The sequence below is a fragment of the Lissotriton helveticus genome, chromosome 12, assembly GCF_964261635.1.
Source record: "Lissotriton helveticus chromosome 12, aLisHel1.1, whole genome shotgun sequence".
Classification (NCBI taxonomy): domain Eukaryota; kingdom Metazoa; phylum Chordata; class Amphibia; order Caudata; family Salamandridae; genus Lissotriton; species Lissotriton helveticus.
This window is the reverse complement of record NC_136073.1, coordinates 311,742,662-311,758,029: the sequence shown is the minus strand read 5'-3', so window position 1 is coordinate 311,758,029 and position 15,368 is coordinate 311,742,662. Positions and strand designations below refer to the sequence as shown.

The 15,368-nt window shown below is 38.4% G+C and overlaps 1 long non-coding RNA gene across 1 annotated transcript in view; it reads right to left on the bottom strand.

Moving 5' to 3' along the window:
• Positions 1 to 10,612: 10,612 nt before the first annotated feature.
• Positions 10,613 to 15,368, bottom strand: part of LOC144798822 (uncharacterized) — a 116,739-nt gene continuing 111,983 nt past the window's right edge. Inside the window, exon 2 of the long non-coding RNA XR_013603665.1 lies at positions 10,613 to 10,814. This is a non-coding gene — a long non-coding RNA (uncharacterized LOC144798822). The remainder of the gene's footprint in view (positions 10,815 to 15,368) is intronic.

Genomic DNA, 15,368 nt, shown 5'->3' with positions numbered 1-15,368 from the left:
CAAATATACCCCCCTGTTTTTACTTTTTTTTAAAATGAAAACCCTACTTTCTAACAGATTTTCTTCGACCTTGTGTCTTACATCAAATGTGTTTTTCCAACTAACACAATTTCTTCGACCTTGTGTCACCTAACACAATTTCTTCAGCCTTATGCCAAGTACAAATTTCAACTTTATATTGGTACAAAATCAATCATTATCACTTATGTCATCTAAATCTTCCTGACTACTGCTATTCACCTCCACCACAGGTAGGGTGATAATATAAGTCCACTCAGGGGACTTTTACTTTTGGTTAGGTTTTACTACTCTCTTTTCTCTACTGCTAATCACTTCTATTTTCTTTCCTGCTTGATTCTTTTTGTCTAAGTCTCCTTTTTGACTAGAGACTTCATTAACCTGCTCCTTTGATCTGTTTACTAATTTGAATTTTAGACTCTCTTGCTCATTCGGACAATTATCTCCTTTTCTTGCTAATTTCTTCTTTGGTTCAGATATATTACACTCTGCTCTCCAAGCTCTTTTTCTTGAACTTCTCAGTTCGGATTCATTGTCACTCTCATCTGTCTCGCTTTCTGAGATTTGAATTCTAGATTCAGGCACTTCTTTACTCGGCAGTTTCACTCTGTTAGGAACATCATCCTTATAGCTGGTACTCGGAATTTCATCTTCTTCTTCTTCTTCAATTATTTCCAACTTCCCAGATTCAGAACTTCCGTTCCTGCCTTCAGAGCTTCCAATCTGCTTTTCAATACTCTCCTGATCTTGAATTACCACTTGATCAGACTCTTCTTCTGCTTCTTTTTCTAGCAGATCTTCATCATTTTCAGAGTCTTCAATCACAATTTCTTCAATGTCTTCATTCAACGCCTCATTCGCAATAGAATTTTCCAGATGTCGACCTTCTTGTCGATCTTCAGGATCTGGATTTCTTTCAGGATCTTCTTCAGAATCTGAATCAGCTGTAGTATCACCTTTGTCAGGATTTTCAGGTGGAGCTACACGAATGGTGTGAGTAGCATGAATCCATCTTTTCAAACCTCTGCACTTTACTGCATTTTTTGTGACAAGTATCACCTGTCTTGCCTTTTACCACCTGGGTACTAAGCAGTTTCTTCTCCGGTGAACTTTTGTTCTCACCCAGTCTCCTGGTAACAAATCATGAGCTTGTTCCTTCTCTTTGGTAATCACATCTGTTCCCACCTGATGGAACACAGAAGTCACAACGTCAGCAAGGTTCTTGCAATATTTCAAAATGACGCAATCATTAATGCTCATGAGTTTGCCAACTGGTACAAATGCTTGTCTCATGACTCTGCCCATGAGAATCTCATGTGGGCTTAGACCTGTCTTTTTATCAGGAGTACTTCTCAAAGACATCAAAACAAGTGGAAGTGCATCAGTCCACTTCATTCCTGTAGCTAAACACATTTTGGATAATCTATTTTTGATTGTGCCATTCACTTGCTCAACAACACCTGATGCTTCTGGTCTGTATGCACAATGGATCTTTTGCTTTATGTTTAGTGCTTTACAAATCAATTTTAGCAATCTGTTTTCAAAATGTGTTCCAGGATCAGTCTCGACCGTCACTGGAAAACCGTACCTTGGTATGATTTCCCTTAAAAGCACTTTAGCCACAGTAACCGAATCATTGTGACAAGTTGGGAACGCTTCCACCAATCTTGAAAACAGACAAATAATCACTAGAACATATCTCAACTTGTTATGGGGTGGCATGTCAATGAAATCCATCTGCAATCTGGTAAAAGGACCACCCTCCCGTCCTACTGTTCCCATGTTCACAACTGTTTTTCTGTTTGGGTTGATCTGCTGGCAGATCAAGCATCTCTGACAAAAAGATTCTGCAATTAGTCTGAACTTTGGATTGTACCATGTTTGTCTAAACAACCTAATCATTGAATCTCTTTCAATAAGTCCTGGACCATGATACATTCGAGCCATGTCAGCAATCATGCTATCTGGCATAACTGGTCTGTCATCTTAGTAAAACCATATCTCATCTTGCTCTCGCTGTCTACAACCTGCTTTTAACCATTTGTCTTTTTCCTCATCATCTGCCTCATCTTGTAAATCTTTTACCCCTTGCCATGTCTCAACTACAGATGTTAGCATAAGTGAGTTCAAAACATGTTCATTGTCTTTTTCCCGATTGATTGACATATTGTTCTTTGCACAGAACTTCGCTATTTCATCAGTGTATGCGTTTCCCTTCGTCATATAGTCGTTTCCTTTTTTATGCGCTGTACATTTCACAACAGCAATTTTCTCTGGTAGCTGAATTCCATCGATCAGCCTTTTTATCAATTTTGCGTTTCTTATTGGAGTTCCCGCAGAAGTTAAATAACCTCTTTGAGACCAGAGCTGGCCATAGTCATGGACTACGCCATATCCATACTGACTATCAGTCACTATGGTAATTTTTTAACTCTTTTGCTCTTTTACATGCACGAATCATAGCAATCAATTCTGCTACTTGAGCTGAACGAATTCCTTTGAGACAAGATGCTTCAACTACATCTGCAACTGTGCAGAGTGAATATGCTGCTCTCAGAAGACCTTCATCTGTTCTTAAGCATGAACCATCAACAAAATAAACAAAATCTGATTCAGCTAATGGGACATCTTTAATGTCCTGTCTTGGTTTAGTGCAATATTCTAAAACATCCAAACATTCATGATCAATGTCATTTTCATTCCTGATTTCTGTTACAGTACCATCAGGCAATAATGTGGAAGGATTTAAATTCACACATCTCGCGATCGAAACGTTATCTGGTCCCAGAATAACTTTTTCATATTTAGTTAACCTGTTACTTGTCAAATGCTGTGTTTTCCTTTTGGTACGAAGAATTTCAACTGAATGGGGTACATACACTTTTACAGGAAATCCCATTATTACTCCTTCGCTCTGTTCAAGGCTTACGCTTGTTGCAGCTACTGCTTTTAAGCAGCCTGGTAATGCTTTTGCAACAGGATCAAGAACTGCTGAGAAATAAGCTATTGGCTTTTTCAGTCTTCCATGTCTTTGAATCAGAACTGATAATGCACATCCTTCCCTTTCACTGCAATACAGCTCAAATTCCTTTTCATAATCTGGCATGCCTAAAGCAGGTGCTTCACATAAACCTTTCTTTAGCAGTTCAAAAGCTTCTAACTCAGTTTCTGTTAAGGTAATTGGGTCTTTTATGTCTGCCTTTGTCAGTCTCTGCAGTGGTTTTGCAATTACTGAAAATCCACTAATCCATTGGCGACAATAACCCACCATTCCTAGGAACATTCTGACCTGTCTCTGTGATTTTGGAGGTTGCATTCCCTGAATCATTTTAATTCTCTCAATTGTCACTTGTCTGATTCCTTTTGCAATTCTGTGACCAAGATATTTCACTTCTTGTTTTCAAAACTGTAATTTTGCAGGAGACACTTTATGTCCCCCTTCTGCCAAATGATTGAGAGAGTAATGGTATCTGTTACACAGTTATCTCGTGTTTTTGCAGCCACAAGGAGGTCGTCAATATACTGCACTAATGTCGATTTTCCAGATAAGTCTAGATTTTCCAAGGATTTCTTTAGCAACTGATTAAAAATAGATGGACTCTCTGTATACCCCTGAGGGATACAACACCATGCTAGGATACGGTCCTGGAACCTGAATGCAAACATTTGTTGGCTTTCTGGATGCAATGGAACAGTAAAGAATGCATTGCAAAGATCTATGACTGTATACCATTCTGCATCATGCGGAATCTGATAAAGAATTACCACTGGGTTTGGTACAACAGGGCAACATGGAACAACTATCTGATTAACCTTTCTCAGGTCTTGAACAATCCTGAAATTTCCGTTTGGCTTTTTGATTCCCATAATCGGTGAATTACATGGACTACTCTCAATTTCTTTTAGTACACCTTGTTTTATAAATTTTTCAATTACAGGTATAACACCTTCAATAGTCTCTACCTTAATCTTATACTGAGGAATGTTTGGAAAATCTACTCCTTGTTTTACTGTAATTTTAACTGGGTCTACATTTTTCATCAAACCCATTTCACTTCCTGTAAGATCCCACATTTTAGCATTGACTGTCTCTTTTACTTCTTCCGCCGAATTATTTTTATCAAATGCAGGAAATAATTTACTTTCCTCTGCTTCAACCATTAACATTGTTAATCTATAAAGCCCATCTTCTTCTTGAGTTTGGAGCTCTATACCATCCGGTGAGCAATATATTTTGCAATTCATCTTGCAAAGGATGTCCCTTCCTAACAGGTTTACAGGACTGCTGTTACAAACTACAAATCTATGTTTGTCTTTAAATTTGCCAATTTCAACTTTAACTGGTACTGTTAAATCTGTTTTAATTTGTTGATTAGCTACACCAACTACTTGAATTTGTTCTCCCGAGAGAGGCAGGTTTTCTATTTCCACTGATCTAACAGTAGAACGGGTAGCACCAGTGTCCACTAGAAAAGTGATTTCTACATCATTCACTTTACCATTTACAAATGGACCAGCCTGATCTACCTCAAGAGTGGCTCCAAGCACACACTCTTCCTCCTCTCTCAGGCACCGTCATAAGTAATCGTCAGAATCACTTCCTCCATTTTCATTCAATAAATACTGTTGAGAAACATTTGACACATTCACTCTTGGCGATCTATTTACCTGTTCACCTCCACAGAATCCTGTTTCTGTATTGTATCTCTGCACATTCACACAATTTGGAAGTGGCGGTTGTGGAATCTGACTCTGCTGATTCACTACCTGTCGCTGTAGCTGTTGCTGCAGATTTATCTCATTCTGCATCTGTGGATTTAATGATGCATTTTTAAAATTTCTGGGCGGATTTTTACATTCGCGCTTCCAGTGTCCAATTTTGCCGCAATTAAAACATGGGAATTTCTGCTTTAATTCTTCAATATTTCCCATCATTCTAGGCTTATTACTTTAAAATTTTCCTTGATTCTGATTAACATTTTTGTTTTCCAGGGTTGCTATCTGTTGTTCAGCTACTTTCACCTGTGCCCACATAGCTTTCTCTTTTAGCTTCTTCTGTTTTGCATCTATTTCATCACTGCAATATTTTGCTTTTCTCAAAATGTCATCAACTGAGAGTGATTGCCAGCCAACTATTCCAGACCTTATCATTTTACCAATTTCAGGTCTTAAGCCATAAACAAATCTGTAAATGAAGTGGCTCATATCCTTCTCACTCAGCTTTTCATAACCACTGTATTGTTTAAATACCAGCAGTAATCTTTCATAAAATGAATGTACTGATTCTTTTGGCTCTTGATTTGTTCTATCTATTTTAACCCAATCAACTTCTTTTGGGGGAATCTTGTTTTTCAACCAGAAAATTACTTTATCATACAGATTGCTAACATCTGCTGAAGGAGCACCTGTTACCTTATCTCAAGCAGGTTCTTCTTTGGGCCAATCTATAGAAATGTTACATTCTGTCCAAAGATCCGATGGGACAACAATGTCAAAGAATCCATCAAGATCAATCCACAGAACTTTTGAAACCTTAACAAACCTGTCTACCTGTCGATACCATTCTACAGGCTTTTCTCTCAGCCGAGGAAAATCATTTGTAAACAGTAAAATATCCTGTCTTGACCAAGGAACATGTACACATCCACCACCAGCAATTTCTCTAATTGGAAACTGACCTGCTACCTCTCCTCTTTCTCTTCTTTCTTCCTCCCTTTTCTTTGTCCATTTCACTCTCCACTTACTTAATAAACCTAATCTTTTTAGAAACACAATTAATTATTTTATGTGAATAATTCTTCCCGTGGTATTCATGCTCTCAATGTCTTTTTCAGAGAAATCCACTCTATAACTCTTTCCCAAATTTTTCTGTCGACTCAAATCAATTTCCAATTCTGCAGCTATTTCCTCTAATTGATCATATTTTGTTTTCGTTTTCCATTGTATGCTTTTGCAAATGAATAATAATTCATCATCCTGATATAGCTTTAAACTGTCAGGTCCGATTGTACCAATAATGAATTCCTCCAAATCTGCTTTCAGTTTTGCAACATCAAGTAATTTAAATTCTGAGCTTTGTGGAGAATACGTTATATCTATTTTATTAATGCTCTTTTCCGGAGTTCCAGAATCAGATTCTGCACCAGATGGAGTTTTATTCGAGAAGCTTTGATTAAAAGTTAAGTCAGGCATCATTGTTTTCTCTCGGTGAATTTCTGATAAATCTGAATAAAGTTTTTCAGCCACTTTCTGAATTTCTGCATTTAATGGAATAGTTAAAGCTGAATCTCTAATTTCTCTTTGATCAAATACTGGCTGAACAGGTCCAATTGTTACTGGTACCGTTACTGCTTCCATGCTTTTAGTTAACTGCTGTATTAATTCATCTTTTGTTCGAAAATATTCTGAAATATTTGGCATTTCCTCGCATCTTTCTGTTCTCATTATATTTCTTGGAGTTTCATTTCTACGAACTGGGGTTTCAGCATAATTTCTGTTTTCACCAGACATACTGGAGTTAGATCTTGTTTCTACTCTTTCAGGAGTTTTTGCATTATTTTGATTTAACCTGGGTGATGCCTCATCACTAATCTCTCTAGGAGGAGCACTTGGAGAAGTTCCTGGAGGAACCATCGGGGAATACCATGTACAAGCTGGTTGATAAGGAGGAGGTCGTTTCTGTTTTGTAATATAAATTTCTTCTAAAACTGGATCTTCTAATTCACTTTCTTCAGCATTATTATTTTTCTTTTGGTCACTGTTTTGACTAGTTGCCTCACCAAATCTCACTGGATACAGACCATCACATGCACCACGTCTCCATCAACGCATTCTATCCTCATGAGTTTCCCTATTTATGTCTAATCTAGTACCTCTTGTTATACCTTTATTCTCTCGTTCCATTTCAAACATCTCATCCTCCCATTCAGCTAAAGCCTCAAATAGTGTAGGTCGAGGCTTTGGATCAAGAGTCATCGTTTTGTCTCTTAAGTTTTTCATAACTTTAATGTTAAACGATCCATCTTCCGGCCATGCTAAAACACGATCATTTTTTGTATATTCCATCCAATTCTCAATCCAAAGACAAGTATGATAACCATATTCACCTTGCATATAAGCTGCAGGTGTTTTGTACTTATGAAGTAATCTTCCACCTCGTGTTTTAATTTTCTTATCAGGTTTCAATTTATTTTTCAATTTCTGAAACCATGAAAGCTTCTTTTTCTCTTTAATATAATAATAATCCATGTTTTAAAACTATTTCCCTTGCTTCGGTAAAGATCGTAACAAGGAAGTTGGTATTCCGCTGTACCAGCCAATCCGTGCGCGAAACTCACTAACAAGCCAATCAGGTTAAGCTACGTCACCACCTTGCTTAACCAATAGAATTACTGCTTTCAGAATGAACCAATCAGCTGTCAGCTTGTCTTAGTCACGTTAACCAATCAGTGCGCTTACGGTGACGTATGTTAGCCAATCACAGAGCGGACCCTGTGACATACACTGCCGCTGCAGCTTCTCGTCTCTCGCTCCTTGAGCTCACCCCTCCTTCACAAAATATTTTCACAACGCCATTTTAACAAAACTTCTCAATGAAATTCAGTTAGTAACTCCAGAAAAACAAACCATTTGTCCGTTTCGCTAAAATAAAGTGATAGCTTTTATAGTCACTCAAGTATTCCTTTTGCGTGAAATAGACGACGCTATTTTCACAGAATATTTAGTTCCATTGATAAAGTAAGGCTACTCTACCCCTCTGACAGGTAATAACAAACTCCTTTCTCTCCAAATGCACATATAGTGACAATTCAAAGTTAGACTCGATCGAATATTACTAAATCATTTACACACATTCAAACGGAAAAATCCCTAACCATGTATACATGTATCTTGGCAGGACTTTAACCCACACCAGAAAACCTCACTCGCCAGTAAGATATACAACACTTCCTTACCCTTCACTCAAGCTTGGATAAATTCTACTACTCTTTTCACAGTGAGTTTTAAAACAGGCTCCAAGTCCCTATACTCGAAAGCTACAACTTCATAGACAATCCTCACTATACATTTTACCTTACACACCTACAATCTCTAAACTTGTGCTGTACGACCACAACACTAGTGATATATGATAATACCACTATTTTGAAACAGAACAAATGCACTGTGCAACTTCACCAGTTACACTACTCTTGCCGGCACAACTAGGAATTTTCACACTGCGGGAAAAAACCTTTTGACTACATATAACAACTAAACAAACTCAACATGTATGTAATTACCATGTAGCATGACAGTTACCATAGCAACCGTAACTCTGCTACCAAGGAATTGATCCAGCGCCCCTATAGAAAAACTGTCTCAACAACGCTACCCAACACCATGATACTCACCATTAATTATAAATCACTCACAAGGCCCATAAACCAAACCAACTAGACAATTTTTGGGCAACTGAATCATGTGACCTAATTAATCAGAACTATTCACAAACTATTTACATATTTATATACAACTGTAGTTTATCATTTCTTACCATGGTTTTTCAAACTTATATCATTTAATTAAGTCACTTAGGTAAATGGATCAGCTGATGGTAACTAGACCATGAATAAACAAGACCAGCTTGTCGTTTAAAAAATCTAATTTTATTTACTTTATTATTCAGAAAAGAGCATTTTATTAAGAATCTTTATTTTATTAGCAAAAATGCAGGCAGCTCACATATTAGACCGACACTTCAAAGGCAAATCAATTTGCATGAATTAGAGTAAATAACAGTTTCCATTCCCTAAATTCTATTTCCCTGACTAAATCTTGCTTCACCTAAAAGAAAGTCATTTAACCCTGTTATCCTTACGTGCGCCAAAATGTCCAACAGCACGACACGCCCTTCAGGAATCGGAACGCGAGAAGACGCCCTCCTGTCAATGGGGCCAAGTTTTATACCTTTCTGCCTAGCTAATCTCACTAAATTGTATATTTTTCTCTGCCATCCAGTGTCCTCATTGGCTGACTGATGTCAGCTCATATGGTGTCAATACCTTTCTCCAAGCCTAGATCGGGCTTTTCTTATAGTCCATTGTTTCTTATTCTCAAGTCACGCAGCTTCCTTAAAATGATACTTTAATTTGAGCCACAGTACATGACTTCCTTGGCTTGGCAAACTTTGCCGCTTCCTGTCCTTGAATCTGTCACTCTCAGAGCACGTTTTTCACAGTTTATTTTATTCATTTCTCTGATGAACGTCAATGTGGTAAAACTTTTCCACTTCTTTGTGCTCGGCTCTTCACGACAAGATTCCAAACACCAACTATACAGGCCTTAGGCCTCTCTTCTGAAACTATTATTTAAACAAACACAAAACATCAATTAATTAGAGAATTGAGACCCATTCTGTTACCCACCCCCTTTGCTAATTATTAACCCATTAATTTATGTTACCTAGCTGAGCACACAAAGCTGCATTTCATAACAACCTTCTTCTTAGGATTCTCCACGAGCGTATGCCACATAAAATACGTAAAGACATAACATAAGCACACAAATAAGCACATGCCATTAGTTAAACAGCCGCATTTAATACTGACAAAGGCAATAGACAAGGTTAGTTTATTATGTTATACGCACTTGCTTTTGCAACAAAGAGCACATGAGTTAGTCCCTCGTGTTGTGTAAATGCATTTTTAAACTATGTTGATTAGTAATTCTTCACACACCAATTAATTTGGTTATTATTTTATGGAAGTTTAACTTTGCGAGTCAGAACAAAATATCACTCTGAACCTCGCTCCATCAGCACTCAAAATTCTTTAGATGTCCCTGGTGCTTTCTATATTCAAGGCAAAATGGATACATTGTTGCTGAATGGAGAATGTTCAATTTAAAGGCTTTCTTGTGAAGCAGGCAGAAGTAATTGAATGAGCCTTTAGGTGTTAAGGCAGACATAACACCAGTTGGTTGGAAATATGTTAAGAAGGTATAGATTCTTCGTCAATTATAGCATAATATATTTTAATAGGCTAAAAATTGTAAAAAAGAGCCAAATCTAAGTCTAGAATCTCCTGTCAACATCTGTCTCCTTAATTTTAAAATATAAAAATTTTAGTAGAGATAGAAGGTGTTTTGCATCTTCCATTTAAATGTACAGCAGTGCATTTTTAGGGGTGCAGGAGGCTATTTTCTGACTGATTTCATACTTAAAATGCACAAAATTGTGTTCCTTTTGGTAGTGAGACCCTTTAAATGAGTTGCCATTTGGGCATTTAACGTTTCTTTTTATTTTCTCCCTTTTTCCTAGTACTTTCATCTCCCTCCATGAGTGTGCTCTGGCTTTAAGATTATTTTTTATTGAGAGTTAATATTTAAAAATCATAAAATTCATTAAAGACATATATTTATTGACAACAAAAATGTTGCCCCATATAATCTATGAACAACAAAATTCAAGGGTAATTAAATAAAACACTGTAAAACAATTACCATTATTAATCAAGGAGAATTTTGAGGCTACTTTTTAAAACCTAGTCAAAACCGCCATGGAATACACAAGACTTGGAACACTTTATAATATGATACAAACAAATTGAAAGGATTGTTTTTGGAGACTTATTTATTTCAGGAACTTATAATAGCTGAGATAAGAACCATGTTCATGTACATAGCATCCTTCTGCACAGGAAAGTGATTTTTTCTGAAGTTGTCTTCTTCGACAGCATGTCTCCCACTGCAGCACATTCTCTGACCTAGTTGAACATTCTAGTTCTTTTTAGGATCTCTGTGATCTTCACGGGTAGCTGTATAAGGAAAAAGGTGTAGTGAGATGCCGAGTAATATTATAATGAGGCTGCTCTTAGGTACTAGCTATTATTCTCCTGGGTAGAACTTGACTGACCCAACCAAAATGCAGCATTTACAGTAGTTTACAGCTATCTGTCAACCACATAGAGTCAACATAGATAACTTAAGTTTAATCATTTTAAAGTTCAACAACATTTCATCACAATTGGCATTTGCCCACATTCACTGTCACTTGCTCAAGCTAGGTTTTATTGTGTGTCATAATTCAGAGTCCATTTTCTATCTGTATTTTATGAATAGTATACCAAAGATTAGGATTGTGAAAATTGATTTACAATTCATGAAAGATCTTGGAAATGTCATTTTGAGTGGTGAGTAAGGTTTGTGCATCCCTAAATAGTTTTTTTAATATATAGCCCAAAAATATCAAGACCCAAAATGTATGTTGGAGGAGGAGTTTATGAGTGCTGTTGTGAATCCAGGGGTTATGAGTTATTGTAAACAACTTTATTTTAATTTTACATCAGGGACACTACTTCATGTATACATTAGTAATATAAAATGAAGAAATCACAGTTGATTCCACATCTAGAGCCAACATAGGAGGTTTTAACTCACATTCCACATATACTTTCTATTGTTAGGCAGTCGTAATTTGTCTAAATGCCCATGTCAATTTTAAGAAAGAACAGCGCATTACCACCTCGATTAACCTCATATGTTGATGTATCCAGCCCTTCCTTTGTAATGGACATTCCATGTCCTGTCATCTTACATTTGCATCCCCCTCTAAATACGGGCCATATGTAAGGAGCATTTAAACGCAGATTCTGCATTTGTGACTGTTAAAATGTTTGATCCTATTTACTAATCCAATTTTAGTAATATGGGATTCTGAGTGGATACACATTTGGTATCTGAAGGTGCTCATTGAAGGTTTCATTTGCAGATACTGAGTTAGCATCTCATGTATTAACGTTTTATGACCAAAATCCAGTGTTATAACATTGATTGTTTTTACCGACACCTCAAAGGAGATGGTAACCCATTCACAAAAACAAAGGGGTCCACTTTGGCCTCCATCGCTCAGTGAATGTAAAAACAAGTTTATTTAAGAGAAGGAAGTGGACCAAGGAACCATTGCCTCTTCTTAAACAAACGTGTATATATATATATATATATACACATATATATATATATACACACATATATATATATATATATATATATATATTACCTACTAGCGGTTGTGATGAAGCAAAGCTTCGCATTTGCGACGTGCTTTTGTCATGAACCTCGTTAATGTGTAATAACGTAATAAGTTGTACGTCTTACTAACGTTTATTTTATGTTGAAACGAGGTTCCCCGAAGCTTGCCTATGTGTTTTACTAAAATAATTAATTCGAGTCTTTAAAAATGGCCGCTGCTTGGAAGTAAGTGTCTGCGCATGCGTCAGTCCCACTCACGTGTCCTGATGTGTTTGCAGGTTTGGAGAGAAATAGTTGCGCATGCGTAATGCATTGCTTTGCCAGTAACGTGGTACTGCTCGTGCCACTGCTCTTGTGCTCGTATGTATGTAGCTAACATTTAGACTGCATAAGTATATTTCTTAGTGATAAGTTGAAAGTACAAACCCTGTGATGTGTTTTCATAACGTTATTTCTATGTATTAATTTGTTCTCGCTTACCTTTCATGTACCGCGGGGAATGGGGGTCTGACTGAGCCGAAAGCCATCTTGGAGGGTACTTGTGCGCAGACTCGAAAACAGCATCTTGTCATTGAATGGCTGCCAAAGAAGGTTGATACCAGAAGCAAGCCTGGGAAGCAGCACCTTCGCCCCGCAGCGTCACGATATTGTTCTATTATGTTGCAAAAATGTATTCTTTGCCTGTATTCTGCGCAATTTTCTCATGGGAACCCCAATCTTGCTAGGCGGTGCCCTGAGATGTAAATAAGGCCTCCAAATAGTGTGTTCTGATTGGTGTGTTACCCAAATCCTATCTTAGGACCAATCCAAATTGAGGGATTCTGACACTTTGCAACATTGGGGGGTGGTACACCGTCCCCAAACTGTATATCTACCCTGGGTTCACCTAGGGAAATTGTCCGACTTGTCTGGTTTAGCTGACCTGTCACTGACCCATCGTACTCAATAGGTGACTGAAGATACAGAGAGCTGCGGAGCACTCTGTCCGAAATTGACCATAGACTAAGGTTCTACTGAACCTTAAAGTGCTGACGAAGCACTTTGCTGGGAGTTCGCTGACCCAATCGGGGTCTTGATCGATAGCTGCAGAGAGGGTGGAGCGCAGGCGTTGCTTCCAAACTGCGGGTGCGGTCCTGTCCTGAGCGGTCCTGTCCTGAGGGTTTGCTGTCCTGTCCTGAGGTCCTGTCCTGATTCCTAATCTGAGGGTATCCTGTCCTGTCCTGGGTGTCCATTCTGCACCTGCTGTCCATTGAGGGGTATCCTTCCTTGAAGGTTTCCTGTCCTTAACTGACCCGTGGCCAGGGTTTGGTTTCCACACCAGTCTAGGTAAATATTGCTCTAAGTTCTTTAAACTTGCACCTTTCTTTTGCTTTAATAAAGAGACACCTGTGCATATGTTGATTTTTCCATGCTTTTGCCGCAACTATTGAAACATAAAGTCAATTGCATATTTTCATAACTTGTTCCTATGTTACCCTACCTTTTAGAAATCATATTTTGCATTACAGTTTGTCATTTTCTGATATGGTCTAGAACGGCCTTACTTAAATTGTCTAAAGAATCTTTACCCTGAATGCATAGCGTTTTCCTGTTGCATCTCATATTAGCATTTCCATGATTACCCTGACTTTATTTCTCTATAGTTATGTACTCTTCATTATTTTGATTATTGATTGTCTTATTCTTGTAAACTTAATGCTCAACGAAAACGAACTTTAGATAAAGCTTTTAAAACTTCCAGTTGTCCGTGGTCATTTTACAACAGTATTGAATGTCATTTTGGGTTGGTATTTTGCTGCTTTTCCTTTTACAGCTAGCTCCCTGATCCGTTGTGGTCATAGGTACCCGTGTCGGTAGATGGTAAGTCGGGTACACTGAGTAATAACAGTAGGGCATTCACACAAATTGGTAGCAGCCCGTGAAGTCACCCTGTCAATGAATATTGTGAATTGAAAGTATATGGGCCCGAAGCTGGAAACGGCGAAATTATTGGCTGGGTGACCTCGCGCGCTCTATCAGTTTTTCTGGCTAGCAGAGGATGGTTAGGGACTAGTTGAAGGTTAGGCAGGATTAGTTAGGCTAGCTAAGTCGGTAGCTGCTAGTACATTAATGCTGCTACAAGAGCGGCCATTCCGAGGGAACTGATCACTCTCTTGAAAGGGGTTGCTTTTTGAAATTCATGAATTGTTTTATCATTGTTATTCTTGTTCTTATATTGTTATATGTATTAATCCATGCGTTTGTAAACCGTATCGTTCATTGTTGTCTGAACTCCCCGGGGAATTGAAAAGGCAAGTGGTGAATAGAATCCATTGCCTTGAGGTCGCAGGCTTAAGGAAAAGTTAGGTGCAGGTTAGGATAACCGGGAAGCACTAACTAGGGTTTTTCTGAATACGTGTGTGAATAAATGTCAGTAACGAGGTTCATTGGCAAAATTCCCATAGTGGCGTAACCTAGTAAGGGTCACATCGGAAGAATAGCAGGTTCATCGGAGCTTGAGTGAAAGCAGAGGGGTCCGCTGGGAAACCTTAGACTCGGATATATCCCGGAGAAGTGGATGAATTTAGGGGAATAACAGGTTCACCGATGCTAGAGTGAAGGGTGGGCGGAAGAGATCTACCCGCAGCGTGTGAAAAGTAAATGGAAGTAGTTTACTTGCAGTGAAAGAAATCTTTCCTGTCTAGACACTTGAGCACTGTGGCGAATGTGTATTCGTTGTAAAATAACCAAGCACTAGCACTTTAGAAAGAAAGAAAGTTTCCGTTACCTTGTGAAGGGAGGGAGTCAGCCGCGAAGCGTTTCTGACGTCACTCCGTGCCGCGCTGGGATTGGTAGAAGCAGCGGGCGGGTAGCGGGAGGACAGTCTCACGAAGGGGCCGCGCACCCATTGGCCGAGATTATTTGAACGCGTGCACCCCATTGGTCGCACAGAATCGCAAGACGCGTTCTGATTGGAGGTGACTTTGTAAACAGAGTTAAGCGCAGAAATCGTATGTGGCACTCGTATTGTCCAGAGATAGACCCGATCCAAGAAACCAAGGGTTTGAAAGGGATCAGTGGAAAGCCGATAGATACGATATTATGTACGGAACTAAGAGAAAAATGTCCCTTGTAAATAGGGTAAAGAATTATTTCAAAACGGACAAACCAATTAAGTCCAGAGAAGGTGTTATTGTCCCGCCACCGAATACTCCCGCCTCGTTCATGATGTTTGACCGAGGGTACAATACCTGTGTGTGGTTGGAAAATTGGGTAAAGTACACAAAAGTTGACGGAATATTGGCTTTTCCGTTAGACGGTACTTTCAATGGCAGGATTTTATTTAATTTGAGAACCCGCAT